This window comes from Neovison vison, chromosome 11 (assembly GCF_020171115.1).
Source record: "Neovison vison isolate M4711 chromosome 11, ASM_NN_V1, whole genome shotgun sequence".
NCBI classification, from domain to species: Eukaryota; Metazoa; Chordata; class Mammalia; order Carnivora; family Mustelidae; genus Neogale; species Neogale vison.
Genome location: NC_058101.1, coordinates 93,084,338 through 93,103,060, shown reverse-complemented (window position 1 = coordinate 93,103,060; position 18,723 = coordinate 93,084,338). Strand labels below are relative to the sequence as shown.

At 34.4% G+C, this 18,723-nt stretch overlaps 1 pseudogene; it reads left to right on the top strand.

Moving 5' to 3' along the window:
- Positions 1–2,444: 2,444 nt before the first annotated feature.
- On the top strand, positions 2,445–15,655 carry LOC122890268 (annotated as a pseudogene).
- The last annotated feature ends 3,068 nt before the right edge of the window (positions 15,656–18,723 follow it).

Sequence of the window (18,723 nt, the reverse complement as noted above, 5' to 3'; positions counted from 1 at the left end):
GTTGCTGTTTTTAAAATTTTCTTTTTATTAATTCATTTTGTTCTTTTAGTTATTATGTGTCTTAGCATGGGCCTCCTCAAGTTCACTTTCTTGGGACTTTTTTTGATTTCAGGAACTAGATGTCTTGTTTCTTTTCCCAGGTTAGGGAAGTTTCCAGTTATTATTTCTTCCACACTCCAATTTTTCCTAACTTGTTTGTCTTTATTGAATTATAACTGACATACAGTGCTATATTATTTTCAGTTGCATAATTTCGTGATTTAACAATTTCATACATTTCTCAGTGCTCATCCAGATAAATGTTCTTTTAATCCCCTTTACTTATATCAGCCGTCCTCCTACCCACCTCCCCTCTAGCAACCATCAGTGTGTTCTTTGTACTTATGAGTTTGTTTTTTCTCTCTTTATAGGTTTTACTTCTTAAATTCAACATATACATGAAACCATATGATATTTGTCTTTCTGTGACTTATTTCATTTAGTATTATACCCTCTACATCCATCCATGTTGTTGTAAATGGGAAGATTTCATTTTTATCATATGGCTACGTAATATTCCATTATTTATATGTATGTGCGCATGTATGTATGTGTTATGTGTCCATGCACACATACCACATCTTTATCCATTTATATTTCTGCCCCCTTATCTCTCTCATTTTTTTGGGGGGGTTCTTTATAATGTAGACTTATCAATGCTGTCATAGAGCTCTCTTAACCTATTCTCATTTTTCATTATTCTTTTTTCTTTTTGCTATTTAGTTTGGTTTCTTTCTATTATCCTGTCTTCCAGATTGCTGATCCATTCTTCAGCATCCTTTAATCTGCTATTGATTTTTTCTATCATATTTTCATTGTTGTTGCTATAGTCTTCAGCTTTGACTGGTTATTTTATTTTATTTATTTATCTTTTTTTTTCTATTTCTTTGTCAGAGTTCTCACTGAGTTTATCCACTCTTTTATCAAGTCTGGTGAGTGTCTTTATGACTTTGAATTCTTTATCAAGCATGTTGTTTATTCCTTTTTCATTTGCTTTTTCTGTGATTTCAATTCTTTTTCTGTGATTTTTTTTCTTTTGTGTAGGGTATATTCCTCTATCTCCTCATTTTGTCAAATTCTCTGTCTGTTTACATGTAATAGATGAGTCAGCTATGATTCCTGGTCTTTAAAGTGGTGGCCTTGTGTAGAAGAAGTCCTGCAGTGCTCTGAAGACAATGCCCCCTGGACCAGGCAATTCAAGGTTTTCTCCTGAGTAGGCTGCATGAGCCTTCCTGTTGTGTTTAAGTCACAATTTCTGTTAGAAGACTGAGGGTGGGGCTGGCCTTCAGCCCACCTGGAATAATGGCCCACTTTGCCTGCTGTGGGTACACTGAGCAGGTTTTCTACCACACTGTTGAGAGGCCCAGTTGTGGTTGTTATGGGCTCAATTGCTGGTTTGACGGGCCAGCAGTCAGCACAGCTTTCTTAATTTAGCCACCGTGACAGCTGTGGGCACAGCAAAGGGCAGGTTTGCTCCTTCCCTGCACAGTCAGCCAAGATGTCCAGCTATAGGAACTGGGCATGCCCTGGTGTGTTGGATTATCTCTCCCCTCTCCCCAGGGGCAGGAGCTACTTTGGATGGGTGTCTCCCAAAGTGGGAAGGTTAGGGAGGGTGGGTTTCAGGAGAAGACTGGGAAATAACATGTGGTGCTAAAAAGGAAGATGGAAAGTGTTAGAATGGCTTCTGTAAGCATTTAGCTCTCAAGGCTTCAAGCATCCAGCTCTAGAGGAGAGCAAGATAAATTGCACCCATGAACACTTTTGTTCTCAGAGAAATCTCCTGCACATCCCTGCCTCTCTGGCATAGGTCCTAAAATTAGTCAATAAACTCAATTTACATATAACTTAGGCACTTTTCAAACTGCTGGTTCTGTGCTGTGTCTTGGGCCATGTTACTTAGTGTGGGGCTTTTTGTAGGTGTAGTCTCTGTTCTCTGTAGCCCTCTGACTCTTCTGGAGTTAAACCCAGGTGAATTTTAAAGCTCCCAGACTTAAGCCACATTGATTTTCAAAGCCAGACATTATAGGGCTCATCTTCCTAATTTGGGGCTAGGTGGTGCCTGGTGCTTGATCCCTTTACTCATTCATGCTTTTTTTTTTTTTTTTTTTTAAGATTTATTTATTTATTTATTTTTAAATTTGTCAGAGAGAGAGAGAGAGAGAGAGAATAAGCAGGCAGAGTGACAGGCAGAGGGGCAGAGGGAGAAACAGACTTGCTGAGCAAGGAGCCCAACTCAGGACTGATCCCAGGAGACTGGGATCATGGACCTGAGTTGAAGGCAGTGGCTTAACCAAATGAACCACCCAGACATCCCTCATTCATGCTTTTTATGTCCCTACCTTTTATTGTTAGTCACACCAGTGGTTTGATTCTCAATTGTGTCCCTACCCTTACTACCCTTTATGATGGAGCTTTCTCCCAATGTTAGCTGTGGAAGATCTGTTACTCCAGAGTTGACTGCCATACATTTAGTTGTTGCCTCAGTGTGTCCATGTGACAAGGTAAGCTCAGGATCCTCCAAAACAACCATCTTCCCCACCTTCCTCTATTTGGGATTTTTCTTATTCGTTAATCACTGTATTCCTGTATCACTATGAACTCTGCTTTTAGATCTGCTTTTGCTGCATCCCATAGATTTTGGTATGTTGTAGTCCCATCTTCATTTTTTTCCAGGTAATTTTTATTTCTCCATTGATTTCTTCATTGATTCATTTAGTTGTTCAGTAGCAAGTTGTTTCTTCTCCATATATTTACATATTTTTTAAGATTTCTTGAAATTGATTTCTAAAACCATTGTTGGGAAAGTTGCATAATATGATTTAAAACTTTTTAAATGTATGGAGACTTCTTTTGTGGCCTAAAATATCCTCAATAACATTCCATGTGTACTTGACAATAATGTAAATTCTACTTTTGGATTATATGGATTTTGGGTTATAATTTGTGTGGCCTGTGTATTATTTAAGTCTAACATTTCCAGTTGATATTCTGTTTGAATCATCTATTCATTGATGTAAGCAGGATACTAATGTCCTCCACTATTACATATTGTTGTCAATTTCTCTTTCTAGGTATGTTATTTGCTTTCTGTACTTAGGTTTGCCAAACTCAGTACATACATGTTTAAAAAACCTACATACTTCTGTTGAATTGACCTCTTTATCTTTTACTGCCCATCTTTGTCTTTTACTATAGTCTTTGTTTTAAAGTTTATTTTGTCTGATGTTAAGTATAGCTATCACAGCTTTCCTTTTGTTTCTATTGCATAAAACATTTTTTTTTTTTTATCTCCTAAGTTTTAGTCTGTGTGTTTCCTCACATCTGAAGTAGGTCTTTTGCATTTGGCATATATAACGGTCTTATTTTTAAATCCATGTGGCCCCTCTGTATCTTTTGATTGGAGAATTTAATCCGTTTACATTTAAATCAATTATTGATAGGTATGTACTCATTGCCATTTTGTAAATCAGTTCTGGCTGTTTTGTGGTTTGTTTCTTGTTTTCTTCCCTTGTTGTGATGACTTTCTTTGTGTTATGTTTCTATTCCTTTCTCATTACTTTTTGTGTATCTACAATAGGTTTTTTCTTTGTGAGTTACCTTCAAATTCACAAGTAATATTCTATCTGTATAATACCCTATCTCAAATTAAATTTGAAGGCATTTTAAAACTCTGCAATTCTACTGACACCAAAATGTTTTATGCTCTATTTGTCACATTTTAAATCATATTGTGTACCACAATTAGTTTTTGCTACTTTTCTATGTTAGCCTTCATACTAGCATTAAAAGTGATTAATTTACTCTCTTTACTATATATTTACCTTTACCAGTGAGATTTTTACTTTCATACATTTTTGTATAATTACTTAGTGCCATTTCTTCTCAACTTAAAGAAATCCCTTTAACATTTCTCATAAGGCCAGCTTAGTGGTAATGAATTTCTTTAGCTTTGCTCTTCTGGAAAACTCTGAAGGAGATTTATGTTAAAACTGATCATCTTGCTAGGTAGAGTATTTTTGTTTGGGAGATTCTGGCCATTCCCTTCCCCCACTACCACCATTTTGATGTATCATTGTATGCCTTTCTAGCCTATGAAGTTTTTGCTGAGAAATCTGCTGATAGCCATATGAAAGTTCCTGTGTATATAAGTTGTTTTTCTCTTATTTCTAAGATTCTATTTTTATCTTAAATTTTTTACATTTTAACTATAGCACATCATAGTGGGGCTCTCTGGGATCATTTTAATTAGAATTCACCAGATTTCCTAGACTGGATGTCAATTAACTTTCTCAGGTTAGGAAAGTTTTCAGCCATACTTTCTTCAAATTAGTTCTTTCTTTCTATCTATCTTTTTTTCTTTCTCTCTTTCTTATTTTCTTTCTTTCTTCCTTTCTTTCTTTCTTCTTCTTTCAGATTTATTTATCTGAGAAAGAGAGAACACACAGGGAGTGGGGAGGGGCAGAAGGAGAGAAACTCAAGTAGTCTCTTTGCTGAGTGAGGAGCCTGACCTGAGACCCAGCACAGGACTTGATCACACAACCCTGAGTTCGTGATCTGAGCTGGACAGTTAACTAACTGAGTCACCCAGGTGTCCCTCAAATAAGTTTTGCCACTTAATCTCCTTTCCTTCTGTACTGCTATTATACTAACATTATTTTTGTTATTGGTTGTCTCATAGTTTCATTGCATTATCTTAAAAAAAAAAGTTTTTTTTATTTGTTTGATTTTTGTTGTTGTGTGTATGTGTGTGTGTTTTTTTTTTTGTTGTTGTTGTTGTTGTTTTCCTCTCATTGGGTAAGTTTTGCTGTCTTCTCTTCCAGAACACTGATTCTTTCTTCTGCCTAATCTAGTCCTCTATTGAACCCTCTGGTGTATTTTTTAAGTCAGTTGTTATATTCTTTAGTTCTGTACTTCTGTTTAGTACTTTTGGATATTTTTTTAATCTCTCTTTTGAAATTCTCACTATGTTCATCTATTCTTCTTCTGAGTTCTATGAACATCTTTGTGACTATTACTACCATTACTTTTAATTCTTTGTCATGTAAAATACCCATCTTCATTTTTATTGTGTCTTTTTTTTTTCTTTTCCTTTTTCTTCCATTTAAAATATATTCCTGTTTTCTTATTTTGTGTGATTCTCTGTTTCCTTTTTTTCTTTTTTTCCAAGTTTTATTTAAATTCCAGTTAGTCAAAATACATTGTAATATTGGTTTGATGTATAATTCTATTTATTAGGTGAAACAGCTACCTCTCCCAGTCTTAAAGAAGTGGTCTTATATCAGAGGTGAACCTCATTGTTCAACCTTGCCATAATTCCTGATTGTCTCTCAAACCTTTGTGATTGTGTAAATAGCTTTATTTACTCTTGATGCATCCCGGTTGCTAAGGGTATGCCAAGATCTGTCAGGATCTAGCATCTAGCTTGAGGATGACTGGAAGCCAGATCCACAGACAGCAATTTTTAACTGTGCAAATTTATGCAGTCTTGTGAGACCATATAAGAAACTGCTGGCCTCCAGACCAGGTGATCTGGAAATGTACCCTGGTGAGAGTTGCAGAAATCAGGACTCCAGACATGTGCATACGCTCCTTTTGATGAGGTACCAGTGAACTGCAACAAGGCCAAGACAGATGGCAAAGATGACTTTCCTGGTTATTGCTCCCTGAAAGCACCTCTGAAACCTCTAAATATGTGGCAAACATGAGGTCTAACCCTCAGGCCAAAAGTTTAAGGACAAATAAATAATCCTTTTTCGCAGAAATATTAGGAGTGTGTTTTAGGCTGCTTACTTTAGAATGTTTTGGGACCTGTAGCCCGCCAAAAAATGTCTTTTTAATTTAATAGGCACATGATGCCAGATATGCAAGCCCCTGCCTGTCAGTACCCTGTGATCAAAGGGCACCTTTGTGTGGACTACACGTACCCCTAGCTTTAGCAAGGCAACTGGAAAATGTAGAGCAAAGGCATGTCTGCTGGCCTTAACATTTCATATTAAGGAAACATTTCATATTGGGAAACAAACAAACAAACAAAAATCATCAAGCAAAAATCATGCCAGCTTTCTTGAGACAACAAGAGAGTATTGTGACTGTGCCTCCCCACTGGTGATAGCAAGGTATAAGAAGAGTTCAAAAATGATGCCTATCGGGGCAGCCGGGTGGCTCAGTGGGTTAAGCCTCTGCCTTCGGCTCAGGTCATGATCTCAGGGTCCTGGGATCGAGCCCCGCATCGGGCTCTCTGCTCAGCAGGGAGCCTGCTTCCCCCCTCTCTCTCTGCCTGCCTCTCTACCTACTTGTAATCTCTCTCTCTCTCTCTGTCAAATAAATAAAAATATTAAAAAAAAATGATGCCTATCAGTGCCTCCATCCCTGGAGTGAGTTCTAACAGAAATATTCCCCTCTGGCAGGCACTTTAAGATTAGAAAATGAAAATCCTTCATGTACAGTCAAGTTCTTTCCAAATCGCTGCTCTTGTAGTAGGTGGGTCCCAAGTTGATTGAGTCTGCTTGCAAGCCCCTTCAGAGAAGTATCTCAGTTTCCTACATTCCCTTGGGTCTCCTAGATGTAGTCCCCATTGATTCGAAAAGGAAAACGTTTTGGGGTTCATCTCTCTGGTACAGGTCCTAAGGGTTGGTGGGTCTCGTGTGGGGCACAAACTCCTTGCTCCTAAGGGAGAAGTTCTGTATTTGTGAATTTCCTCTCTATTAGTGATTGCCACACCAGGGGTAATGTTTTTGACAGAATTGTATCTCTGCCTCTCCTAACCATCTTCATGTGGTTGTTTTGTCCATCATTTTAGAAGGGCCTATGCAGCTAATTTTAGGTATTTTTCAGAAAGGATTATTCCATATGTGTGTCCATGGAAAGCAGTAATTTCAGTGTCTTCCTATGCTGCCATCTTAAATCCCAGTCTGTCTTCTAGAATTTTTAAAATGTGTTTGGTAATTGCATTGTGTGTTTGTGTTTGTGTTTGTGTGTGTGTATTTATACAATTGCAAACAGGTTTTAAGAACTCTAGAAGAGAAAGGTTTATATGTACATACACAAATATAGTAAATATATATACACAGACATATATACAGCATTGAAAATTATCAGTATATGTATATGTAATATATAATTTAAATACAGCTTACTTAAAGTGGAAAGGGTGAAGAGAACTGTAAAGTTTCTAAACTTTCACCTGAAGTAGAAAATATTGATTTTAAATAGTTTATGAAAAATAAGTATAAATTTTAAATCCTGAGGTAACAACTAAAACATTATTCAAGATACTGCCAAATTTACAAAAGATAAATTAAGCCAGAGCAGAAAAATATTCAAATAACCCAAAATAAAATCATAAAAGGGAAACAAATGAACTAATAAGAGGGAAGAAAGAGAAAACATAACAAAAAATAGTACTTCATAACATCAATAATTACATTAGTGTAAATGATCTAAAAACACCAGTTAAAAGACATAGATTGTCAAAACATGTTCAGAAATATGACTAAACTATGTACTATCTATAACAAACTCTCTTTAAGGTTAATGATATAGGTAGGCTAAGTTAAGATGGGAAAACTTTTGTCATACAAAAGTTACTCATAGCTTGAGTGGCTATATTAATATGCAAAATAGTTCTCCAAACAAAGAAAATTGCCAATGGTGAAAAAGGAGTTTTACATATTGAAAAAAGGATTAGTTTACCAAATAGAAATAACAGTATTAAATATTACACCTAAAAATAGAACTTTAAAATATGCAAAACAAAAACTGAAAGAATTTAAAGAAGAAATATGTGAATCCACAATTATAATTGAAGTCTAACACTTCCTGTCACTAATAGAACTAGTAAATCAAAAATCAAAAAGGATATAGGGGATTGGGAAACAAACAAACAAACAAAAATCATCAAGCAACTGGATCTAGTTGACATTTATAAAACACTCCACCTAATAATAACAAAACATGTATTCTGTTCTTCTCAAGGTCACATGGAACACTTACTTTGGTCTGTGAAATTAAATTTAGATACATTTAAAAGATTTGGGATAATATAAACTACGTTATTTTACCATAATGAAAGTAACTAGGAATCAATAATAAAATATAACAGGAAGCTAGGGGCTCCTGGGTGGCTCAGTGGGTTAAAAACACCGCCTGGGGGCGCCTGGGTGGCTCAGTGGGTTAAGCCACTGCCTTCGACTCAGGTCATGATCGCAGGGTCCTGGGATCGAGCCCCGCATCGGGCTCTCTGCTCAGCCGTGAGCCTGCTTCCTTCTCTCTCTCTCTCTGCCTGCCTCTCTGCCTACTTGTGATCTCTCTCTGTCAAATAAATAAATAAAATCTTTAAAAAAAAAAAAAAAAACACTGCCTGTGCCTCAGGTCATGGTCTTTGGGTCCTGGGATGGAGCCCCACATCAGGCTCTCTGCTCAGGGGAGAGCCTGCTTCCCCCTCTCTCTCTGCTTGCCTCTCTGCCTACTTGTGCTCTCTCTCGCTCTGTCAAACAAATAAATGAATGAATGAATGAATAAATAAATAAATCTTTAAAAAATATAACAGGAAACTCAATGAATACTTCAAAATATGCACAGCAAAACTGAAAGAACTGAAAGGAGAAATGTATGATTCCACAATTATAGTTGGGTCCTCTACAGTTCTCTATAAATAAAAAGAACTAGTAAAGAGAAAAATCAGATTGTTGTGCTTAATTTAAACATTTGAGCACAGGAAGCCTACACATTCTTACCTTTATCTACCACCTCTCTCTCTCATGATGCCATGTCATTTTTTAACTAAAATTTCTATTATTTCCATCATTATCTGAATATGTTGTATTATTCCCATATCAGTGTGTATATATATATATATATATATATATATATATATATATAAAATTTGCTTGTCCTCATATCACTCTAGAAACTATCGTTTTTTTTTATAGTAAACCTCCAGAAAGAGTTGTCTATGTTCCCTGTCTACATTAGTACTCTTGTAATTGTATATTAAACACAGTTTAATAAGGCTCAAATCCCCATAATTCCTCAAAAATTGAAGTTATCCTGGTCAACCCAGGCCTTGACACCACTTAATCCAACAGTGATTCTTACTTATCACCCTCTCCTATTGGCAGCATTTGACTATGCTGATCATTCTCTCCTCCTACCTCCTGGATGCTGCTTCTTTTCCTCCTTTTCTATACCATGTCAGATGACTAACCTGTGAACAAGGAAAGATTCCGCTCCCCTAATATCTGTTTTTTCTAAATTTGCTCAATTTGCTACATATCCTAGTTGCTCTGGCCAAAAAATAAACAACCACAGCTCCATCTTGAATGTTTCTGTCATCTTTCACATGAAATTCATTAGCAAATCCAATTTGAAATTCATTCTGGATTCCACTGTTCAGTCTGTGTCATGGCACCATCATCTTCACTTAGATGTTGCATTAGTCTAAAAGGAATTCCTTTCTTTTATCCTTGTTTCCATATCTACAAACTGTATTTTCCACATTTTATGCTGTGATCTTTAAAAATTGAGGTTAGATCATGTCATGTCTCTGTGGCTCTCTTCTCATGGTAAAAGCCAAAGAACTTCCCTGTCAAGCAAGTTTCTACATAATTCTTCCCCTACTGACAGTCTGTCTTCAGTTCCTTCTCCTAGTTTACTCACCAACACCATTCCAGCCACAGTGGTTATACTCTTCTTTCAATGCATCAAGAATGTTCCAGTTTCAGGTCCTCTGTAACTGCTCATCTTGTATCCCACTGTGCTTTTCCACAGTTGTATCTCTGTCTTTCACTTGCAATCCTATTAAAAACACTATCTGTCATCACTTTATGACCCTTAACCTTTAACCTATTTTTTCTCATTCTAGTACTTTATACCACTTACCATATTATATATGTATTTATTTATTCATGTACTGTTTTCTTCCAGTAAAGTGAAGCATTATAAATGCAGGCCATTTTTTTCTTTTTTTCTGTTTTCTTTCTTTCTTTTTTTTTTTAAATTGGGATGGAATTGGAATATAACTTTGTTTCAGTTTTAGGTATACAACAAAATGACTATATATATATATAAAATAAGAATGATCATAATAAATCTACTTAACATCCATCACTGTACATAGTTATTTTTTTTTTCATGATAACTATTAAGATCTACTGTTAAGATAACTGTTAAGATATACTCTCTTAGCATCTTTCAAATGTATACTATAGTACTATATTATTAACATTATATAATCATGATGCTGTGCATTATATTTCTGTGGCTTCTTTATTTTATGAATGGAAGTTTATACTTTTGACTATCTGTCTTTTTTGTTGTTGTTATCTATAGTATCCCCATTATTGAAAGTAAAGACTGGCATGTAATAGATATTTGACAAATGAATAAGAAAATATCAAAGTAACCATTGTTTCTGAAACTTAGAGAATGAAGATCAAAAGGAATAGTAGTTGACATATGGAAGAAGAACAAAGGCAATAAAAAGCCACTCCCTGACTTGAGGAAGACATGACATGAACTGAGTTAGACTGGTAAGGGATCACTTTGTGTACAGCGGAAAGAATGAGTTTTAGGAAAAACAGATTAGAAAAAAGTGAAGAGATGAGTGAATCGTTTAATTAAAAGACAATTTTGGCCTAGATATGCACAGTAGTTGATTCCAGCATTGACAAAAGAGGATGTGGTGGGGCAATTCACCAAAAACAGAGATGTCCTCAGGCTTCCAAGAAGGCAAATTAACAGGGGCATCTAAAGAACAGTGCTGGGATGTCTAGGTGGGAAGCTACAGCATGGTGTCTGAAAACAAAAGATCAGATGAAATTATTTAGATGAATATAGATAACAGTACAACAAATAAACTTAGGTATTTGAATAGGGCCCAGTAAACAACAGTAACAGCAATAAAAGGAGTAGCCAAAAGTATAAAAATATTAGCCATAATATGGTATAATAGTATTAGCAAAGAAGTCAATAGAAACCAATAGAAGTATAGTGTTTCAAGATGGAGAAAAGCAGTTCCAGAAAGAAAGTGTGTTGGTTAAGAATATAGAGGTAGCTATTAATTTCATAAAGTTTGCATTGACATGGTACAAAAGAGTATATTACACTTTGGACTGCACTAAATTTTATGAAAGAAGATAAAGTTCCCAAGCTGATATACTCTAGTGGACAACACAGACATTAAGTAATTGATTGCAAATAAATCATTTTATAATTTATACTTTTCAAAGATGCCATTATACAATCATTTGACCAGGCAGTCTTCATTCAAGGGATTGATTCTACAGATATATTTGTACATACAAAATATATACAGATACCATCATTGATTACATCATTATGTCTGATAACAAAATAATGTTGAAACAGGATGCTTGTCCACAGGAGACTGATAAATAAATTAGATTATGTCAGTAAAGCTTCTGTGTAGCTGAAATATGAATGAGTAATGTGTTTATGCCCTAATATTAATTGACCATGATGATACACAGACATAAAATCTGTATAGATATAAAAGAGCTGAGTACTGAATATTATTAATAATATGACACCATTAGATCTCCCACATACAGCTGTGGGGACTTGAGAAATTTCTAGAAATTTCATGATTTACTTGACAAATGCATACTCATATATATATTGTTTTTCTTTCTTTAATTCTGAGCTCCTTTAAAAAGTAGTAATAGTAATAATATGGCACCATTAGTATAAAAAGCATAAAAAAGAGTATATATTTTGACTTGAATATATATGACATACTTTTAGAATTTTCTTCAATACACTGGGATATATTTTTTTTAATTTGCATCTAGATACAGGACTTACCTGAGGGCACAAGGATGGGGACTAGATGTTTACAATGTATTGTTTTATAAATTTTACGTTTGATAATATGAAATATATCACAATAAACATACAAAATAAACATTTTAAAATGATAATTTTAAGAAGGGGGTACAGCGTTCTTTGTGTTCATTTCTCTTTCCTGTTTTTATTATTTTTTTAAACAGTAGTCTAAAACATTGGAGACAATATAAGGCAATATATACCTTTGCAGGAGGTAGGAAGAGAACCGCCAGTCATGAATACTTGTAATTATATCCTCTTCCCCTACCTCATCATTACAAATTATTTATGAGTCTCTGGTCACTGATACTGATATAATGCATCATATCCTTAGGTCAAAAAATTAACAATAAATAGAGGAATTCTAGAAATATCTTTAGAATAAAACATAAGTCACTTCTTAAATTGAAGTCAATAGTAGTAACAGTTAAATATATATTCTGAAGATCATTGCTTTGTATTACAAAGATCATTGCTTTGTATTACAATTACTGCTTTGTATTACATTGCTTAGCCAATATAAGTCTTAGAATTTGTTTCATCTGTAAATAATTTAATACCTAATATCACTGTTTGTTTTTACTAAATATGTAGATAAGTAAATTCAATAGTATTAAGTGTAATATAAACTTAATAGCTAAACACATTTAGCAAATTTTAAATGTTGTCTGCAGGATTCAGAAAACTGTATCTTACATTTAAAATATGTATTTTCTGAATGAGCATGGATTTTCAGCTTGATATATGAACACTCAATAGTTCAACAGCTCTCTTCACAGAGTGGTTGGAAGAAATGTAAGATTAAGTTTTGAGCTTCTGTTACAGAAGTGGTCAATTAGTATAAGGACCTCCAACTGAAAGTAGCAATCAAATCTTCATCCATTTACTACAATAGTGTAAGCAAGAGGCCACGAAGAGAAGTAGGAATGTTTCATTTTCCCCCTTGGACCTGTATTGGTACAGTGTCAGTCAAATGACATGTAGTATAAATAGGGGTAAACCTCTCACTGTTGAAGAACCTTGAATAAAAAGTTTCTGCCATTTCATGGACCTGGGGGGTTCTGAGGGAGGGAGAAATAAAACAGCTGGGAGGGGAAAAGTACTGAGTCAGAGTGGAGAAATACCTTAGTCAAGACCTTACCCCAAAACATCTAAGCAAGGTTAGCAACAAAGACATGTGTATGAACATGGCAGGCCATGGAAGGAGGGACTTGGAGGAGGAGTTTAGGGCTGGGTCCTGGTCTGTACCTCTCTCTAAAAAAACTGTAATGCCCTGGGTGGGCACTAAGTCTAATATGGGGAAGGCTGCTTACCCCTTTAAGACTTGCCAGCCAAAGCCTTGTGATAGCCTGTAGTTGGCCTTGAAAGATTCTATATACAATTTGGCCTGGAACTGGACTGTTTAATAATTAATATATAACCATATTTATGAAATGATAAAACATTTTTTATTTCAGTCACACATATTAGTAATGCAATTAAAAGCATAAATGTCCAACCAGTATTTTCTTATACAGAGAAAATAATCCATAAAATATTTAAACCCAAGAAAAATGTTATTTTGCCCTTGCTTTAACCTCTTATAGGTGAATCCTATAAAGATTTTAATATTAACTAGAAAATAAATTGTCAATATAGTAACAATGTGAAATAGTTAGAAATGCTAATTATACTTATTAAAGTGCAGAGGAAACTTTCTTTGTTGGGAATAATGAGTATTGGTAGATGAAAATATGATTCGACATCCAAATTTCCAGGGAAATTTGAAGTGACTCTATGAGTGGGTTGTACATGATGATATTTAAGCTTTTAAATATTTCTAATATAATTTGGTTTTGATTTATTTAATCTTCACGGTATTATGGATGTCTGAGTCTACTTGGAAATAGTCTTTGGCTTTTTCAAACAGTAGCAGATGGACTATTTGCATAAGTAGGATGCTTTGTGTAGGCCTGTATTTTTTTGATGCCTCTAGATTTATGACACCAAGTAATGTTGTATGCAGATGGAAGAAAATCTGATGATGTAATGGATGTCAGTTAAAAAAAAAAAAAGAATTACGTTTCCTTTAAAAATAGTAAGTATTTTTACAGTTACTTTGGCATATATTTGGATATGTGAATTGATTGTTTCATTCATGTGTGTATAAATCTGAAGTAGAAAGTTTTTTAAGAGTAAATAAATGTCTTTAATGTCTAGAAAAAGTTTGTTTCAGTATTCCTTATTTTATTCAACTTTAGTAATATGTTTGAACTCTTTAGTAACTATGTATTAGTTTTCACTATAAGGTTATGGATATAATCTGCCAATCCTATAATTATATGTCAATATAAATAATTTGAAGTAAATATAATGACATAATGACATATGTAATTTTAGAATGTATAATAATTATATATCTTTTGGTATGAAAATGCTTTCAGAGTAAAGAAAGTTGGGAAATGAGTTCCCATTTAAAATATGATACCCATTTATTTTATGAATGTTCAACACATTTAATTCTAGTATTTCAATTAGAGACATGAAGCATAGTGAAATGAGCACTAGCTTTGACTCAGGTAATCTTGGGTTCAAATCTGTATCCTATACTTACATTGCTAAACAGAGACAAATTAATTAATTCAGTTTCCTCAGTAGAATTTAATAAAACCACCAAACAATTACATTGGAATATTTTAATTATATATTTATTTATATATGTATATGCATGTATATGCAGTTATATAAACATATACACATATTATATATTCATATATATGATATGTGTGTGTGTATGTATGCATCTCTGGTACTGAATATACAAATAAAACTAAGAATCCTTCTTCAGAAGGTGGTAGAAAAAGAAATAAGGTAGGCAGACATGTAGGATATTATGGAGAACAGATGAGAAGCAATCTAAACTGAGTGAAGCATTTTGGGGAAAATACGAGGATTGGATATGGCCAAAATCCAGTAAAATTTATAGAAATTTCTATAAGTAGCAAATCTCAAGATAGGCATAAGAATAAAATGAAAAATAAAGACTGTGTCAAAGGTGAATATGATTCAATCATGCAGGAAGCATAAAGATACAGAAGAATGAAACAAAATTATGTAAATGTGAAAGAAGTCTTTCTCATTGTTGATGATTAAGCAAGCAAGAAAGAGAAAAGATGAGGGTGTACATGAGTAGCAGATTTTGTGTCATGGAAGGATCTTTGAACTTTGGTGGGACAATGACTATATTAATCAACTTTTTTTTAAGAAAATTACTTCTAGAAGGTAAGTGGATAATGGATTTAATGGGTTAATATTGGAAGCAGGAAAATGAATCAGTTGACTATTATCATTTTTAGCAGACAGGTGGTAGAATTCTAAACAAAATATAATGTAGATAGCCACAGCCCTTCTGCCGCGGGAGCCATTGGAGAGCTGCAGCCATAGCTCTGCGCTACCCTTTGGCCGTGGTTCTCAGCCAGGGCCACAAAATGACCAAGAACGTGAGCAAGCCAAGGCACAGCCACCGCCGCGGGCGCCTCACCAAGCACCCCAAGTTCGTGCGGGACGTGATCCGAGAGATGTGTGGCTTTGCTCCCTAAGAGCGGCGGGCCATGAAGCTGCTCAAGGTGTCCAAGGACAAGCGCGCCCTCAAGTTCATCAAGAAAAGGATGGGGACGCCCATCTGCGCCAAGAGAAAGCGAGAGGAGCTGAGCAACGTCCTTGCAGCCATGAGGAAAGCGGCGGCCAAGAAGGACTGAGCCCCCCGCCCGTCTGTAATAAAGTGTTTTTGGAAAATAAATAAATAAATAAATAATAATAATGTAGATAGAATATAGATAGAAAAAAATAGGAAAACATAAAAATATAAAGTATTACAATGTATCCCTTAGTATAGTTTAAAATCTCACATTTTATATATTTTTGATACTCTAAACAGCAAGTGCAGTGATATTACGTTTCTACATTGAATAATTGAGTAAGACTTAAAATATACTTTTATATATACTTTTCTTTTATAATCTGGCCAAATATGTCAGATTTTGGACAAACTCACCATATATCCCCACCCATCTATTTCAGTGTTTGTGTTTCTTATCATTTCTCCCTCTATGGAAAATATAAATTCAAATCTTAATAACTTTTCTGCAATGCATTTTGAACAATGTCTATTCAAGGCCCTCTGCCCTTTTTTTAAGTTGTTTTTGTTGTTGTTTTATTTTTTGGTATTGAGTAGTAATAGTTCTTTATAATTTGGGTATTAACCACCTATCAGATACATCACTTGCAAATATCCTCTCCCATTCAGTAGGTTGTCTTTTTGTTTTGTTTTTTTGTTGTTTGTTTGTTTGTTTGTTTTAAGATTTTATTTATTTATTTGACAGAGAGAGCGATCACAAGTCAGCAGAGAGGCAGGCAGAAGCAGGTTTCCTGCTGAGCAGAGAGCAGTGATATGGGTCAATCCCAGGACCCTGAGATCATGACCTGAGCCAAAGCAGAAGTTTAACCCACTGAGCCACCCAGGTGCCCCTGTGTTTTTGTTTTCTTGATGGCCCTCTTTGCTATGTAAAGTGCTTTTATTTTGGTGTAGTTCTATTAGTTTATTTTTACTTTTATTTCCCTTGCCTTAGGAGACACACCTAAATATGTTGCTAAAGTCGATGTCCAAGAGATTACTATGTTCTCTTTTAGAAGTTTTATGGTTTCAGGTCTCAAATTTAGGTTTTTAATGCATATTCAGTGTTTTGTTTGTTTGTTTGTTTTGTTTTGTTTTGTTTTGTTTTGGGATATGGTGTAAGAAAATGATCCAATTTCATACTTTTGTGTGTAACTGCCCATCTTTCCTAACATTATTTATTGAAGAGACTGTATTTTTCCTATGGTGTATTCTCGCCTCCTTTGTCATAGATTAATTGACCATATTAAGTGTAGATTGATTTCTGGGCATTCCATCCTAGAAATGGTCTGTGTGTGTGTGTGTGGTTTTTTTTTTTTTTTTGGGGGGGGGGCAGCATCATACTGCTTTGATTACTATATCTTTGTAGTATATCTTAGAAATATGAAACTGTGGGGGCACCTGGGTGGCTCAGTGGGTTAAGCCTCTGTCCTCGGCTCGGGTCATGGTCTCAGGGTCCTGGGATGGAGCCCCGCATTGGGCTCTCTGCTTGGCGGGGAGCCTGCTTCCACTTTGCCTGCCTCTCTGCCTGCCTGTGACCTTTGTCTGTCAAATAAGTAAAATCTTTAAAAAAAAATATATGAAACTGTGATACCTCCAATTTTGTTCTTCATTCCTAAGATTTTTGAGGGTAATTGGAATCTCTTGTGATTCTACATAAATTTTAGGATTATTTATTCTAATTTTGTGAAAAATGGTTTTGGTAGCAATAGCATTAACTCTGTAGTTTACTTTGTGTAGTATGGACATTTTGACCATATTAATTTTTTTAATCCATGAGCATGAAATATTTTTCCATTTGCCTATGTCATCTTCAGTTTCTTTGAGCAATGTTTTACGGTTTTCAGTGTATAGATCTTTTTTTAACTTCCTTGGTTACATTTATTTCTAGGCACTCTTCGTTTTGGTGAAAATGTAAATTGAATTTTTTTCTTGACATTTCTTTCTGCTACTTCATTATTAACGTATAGAAATGCAACAGACTTCTCTATGTTAATTTTGTATCCTGTAACTACTAAATTAATTTATTAGTTCTAATAGCTATTTTGTGGAGTCTTAAGGGCTCTCTCTATATAATATCATGCAAATAATGACACTTTCACTTCTTCCTTACCATTTTAGATGATTTTATTTCTTTTTCTGGTCTGATTGTTGCAGCTAGGACTTCTAGTACTAGGCTGAATAAAAGTAGTAAGAGTGGATAACCTTGTTTGCCTCTGATCTTAGGGAAAATGCTCTCTTTTTTTAACCATTGGGTATGATCTTAGCTGTGAGATTTTTATATATGGCTTTTATTATGTTGAGGTATATTCTGTCTAAGGTCACTTTTTTGAGAGTTTTTATCATGAATGGACATTGAATTTTGTCATCTCTTCTTGGATCAGTTGAGATGACCATATGATTCTTATCTTTATTAATACAATGTGTCATGTTGATTGATTTGTGAATATTGAACTTAAAGGAGAATTTGATAGTAATAATCCCACTTGATTGTGGTCAATGTACCTTTTAATGTATTGTTGAATTCAGTTTGCTAATATTTTGTTGAGGATTTATGCATCTATGTTCATTAGGGATATTGGTCTGTAGTTTCCTTTCTTTGCAGCATCTCTGTCTAGTTTTGGTATTGAGGTAATTCTGGCCTTGTAAAGTAAATTTGGAAATTTTCCTTCCTCTTCTGTTTTTGGAAAATTTTGAGAATAAGTGTCAGCTTTTCTTTAAATGTTTCGTAGAATTCATCTGTAAAAATTTTTGGAATTGTGTTTGTTGGTAGTTTTTTGTTTACTGATTCAATTTTTTCACTAGTAATCTTTTCAATTTTTTTTTCCTTTCTGATTCAATTTTGGAAGATTATTTGTATCTAGAAATTATCCATTTCTTCTAGGTTGTCCGATTTGTTGGCGTATGATTTTTCATAGTAGTCTTTCAAATATTTTGTATTTCCATGTTGTAGGTTGTTGCTTCTCTTTCATTTATGATTTACTTAGGCCTTTTTGTCTTGATAATCATGGCTTAATGGTTTATCAATTTTTTTTATCTTTTAAAAATTAGCTCTTGTTTTCATTGATCTTTTCTATTTTCTTAATTCTCAATTTATTTTTTTCTCTGATCTTTATTATTTCCTTCCTTTTACTGAGAGGTGTGTTTTTTAGTTTGTTTGTTTTTTGTTTTGTTTTGTTTTGTTTTTT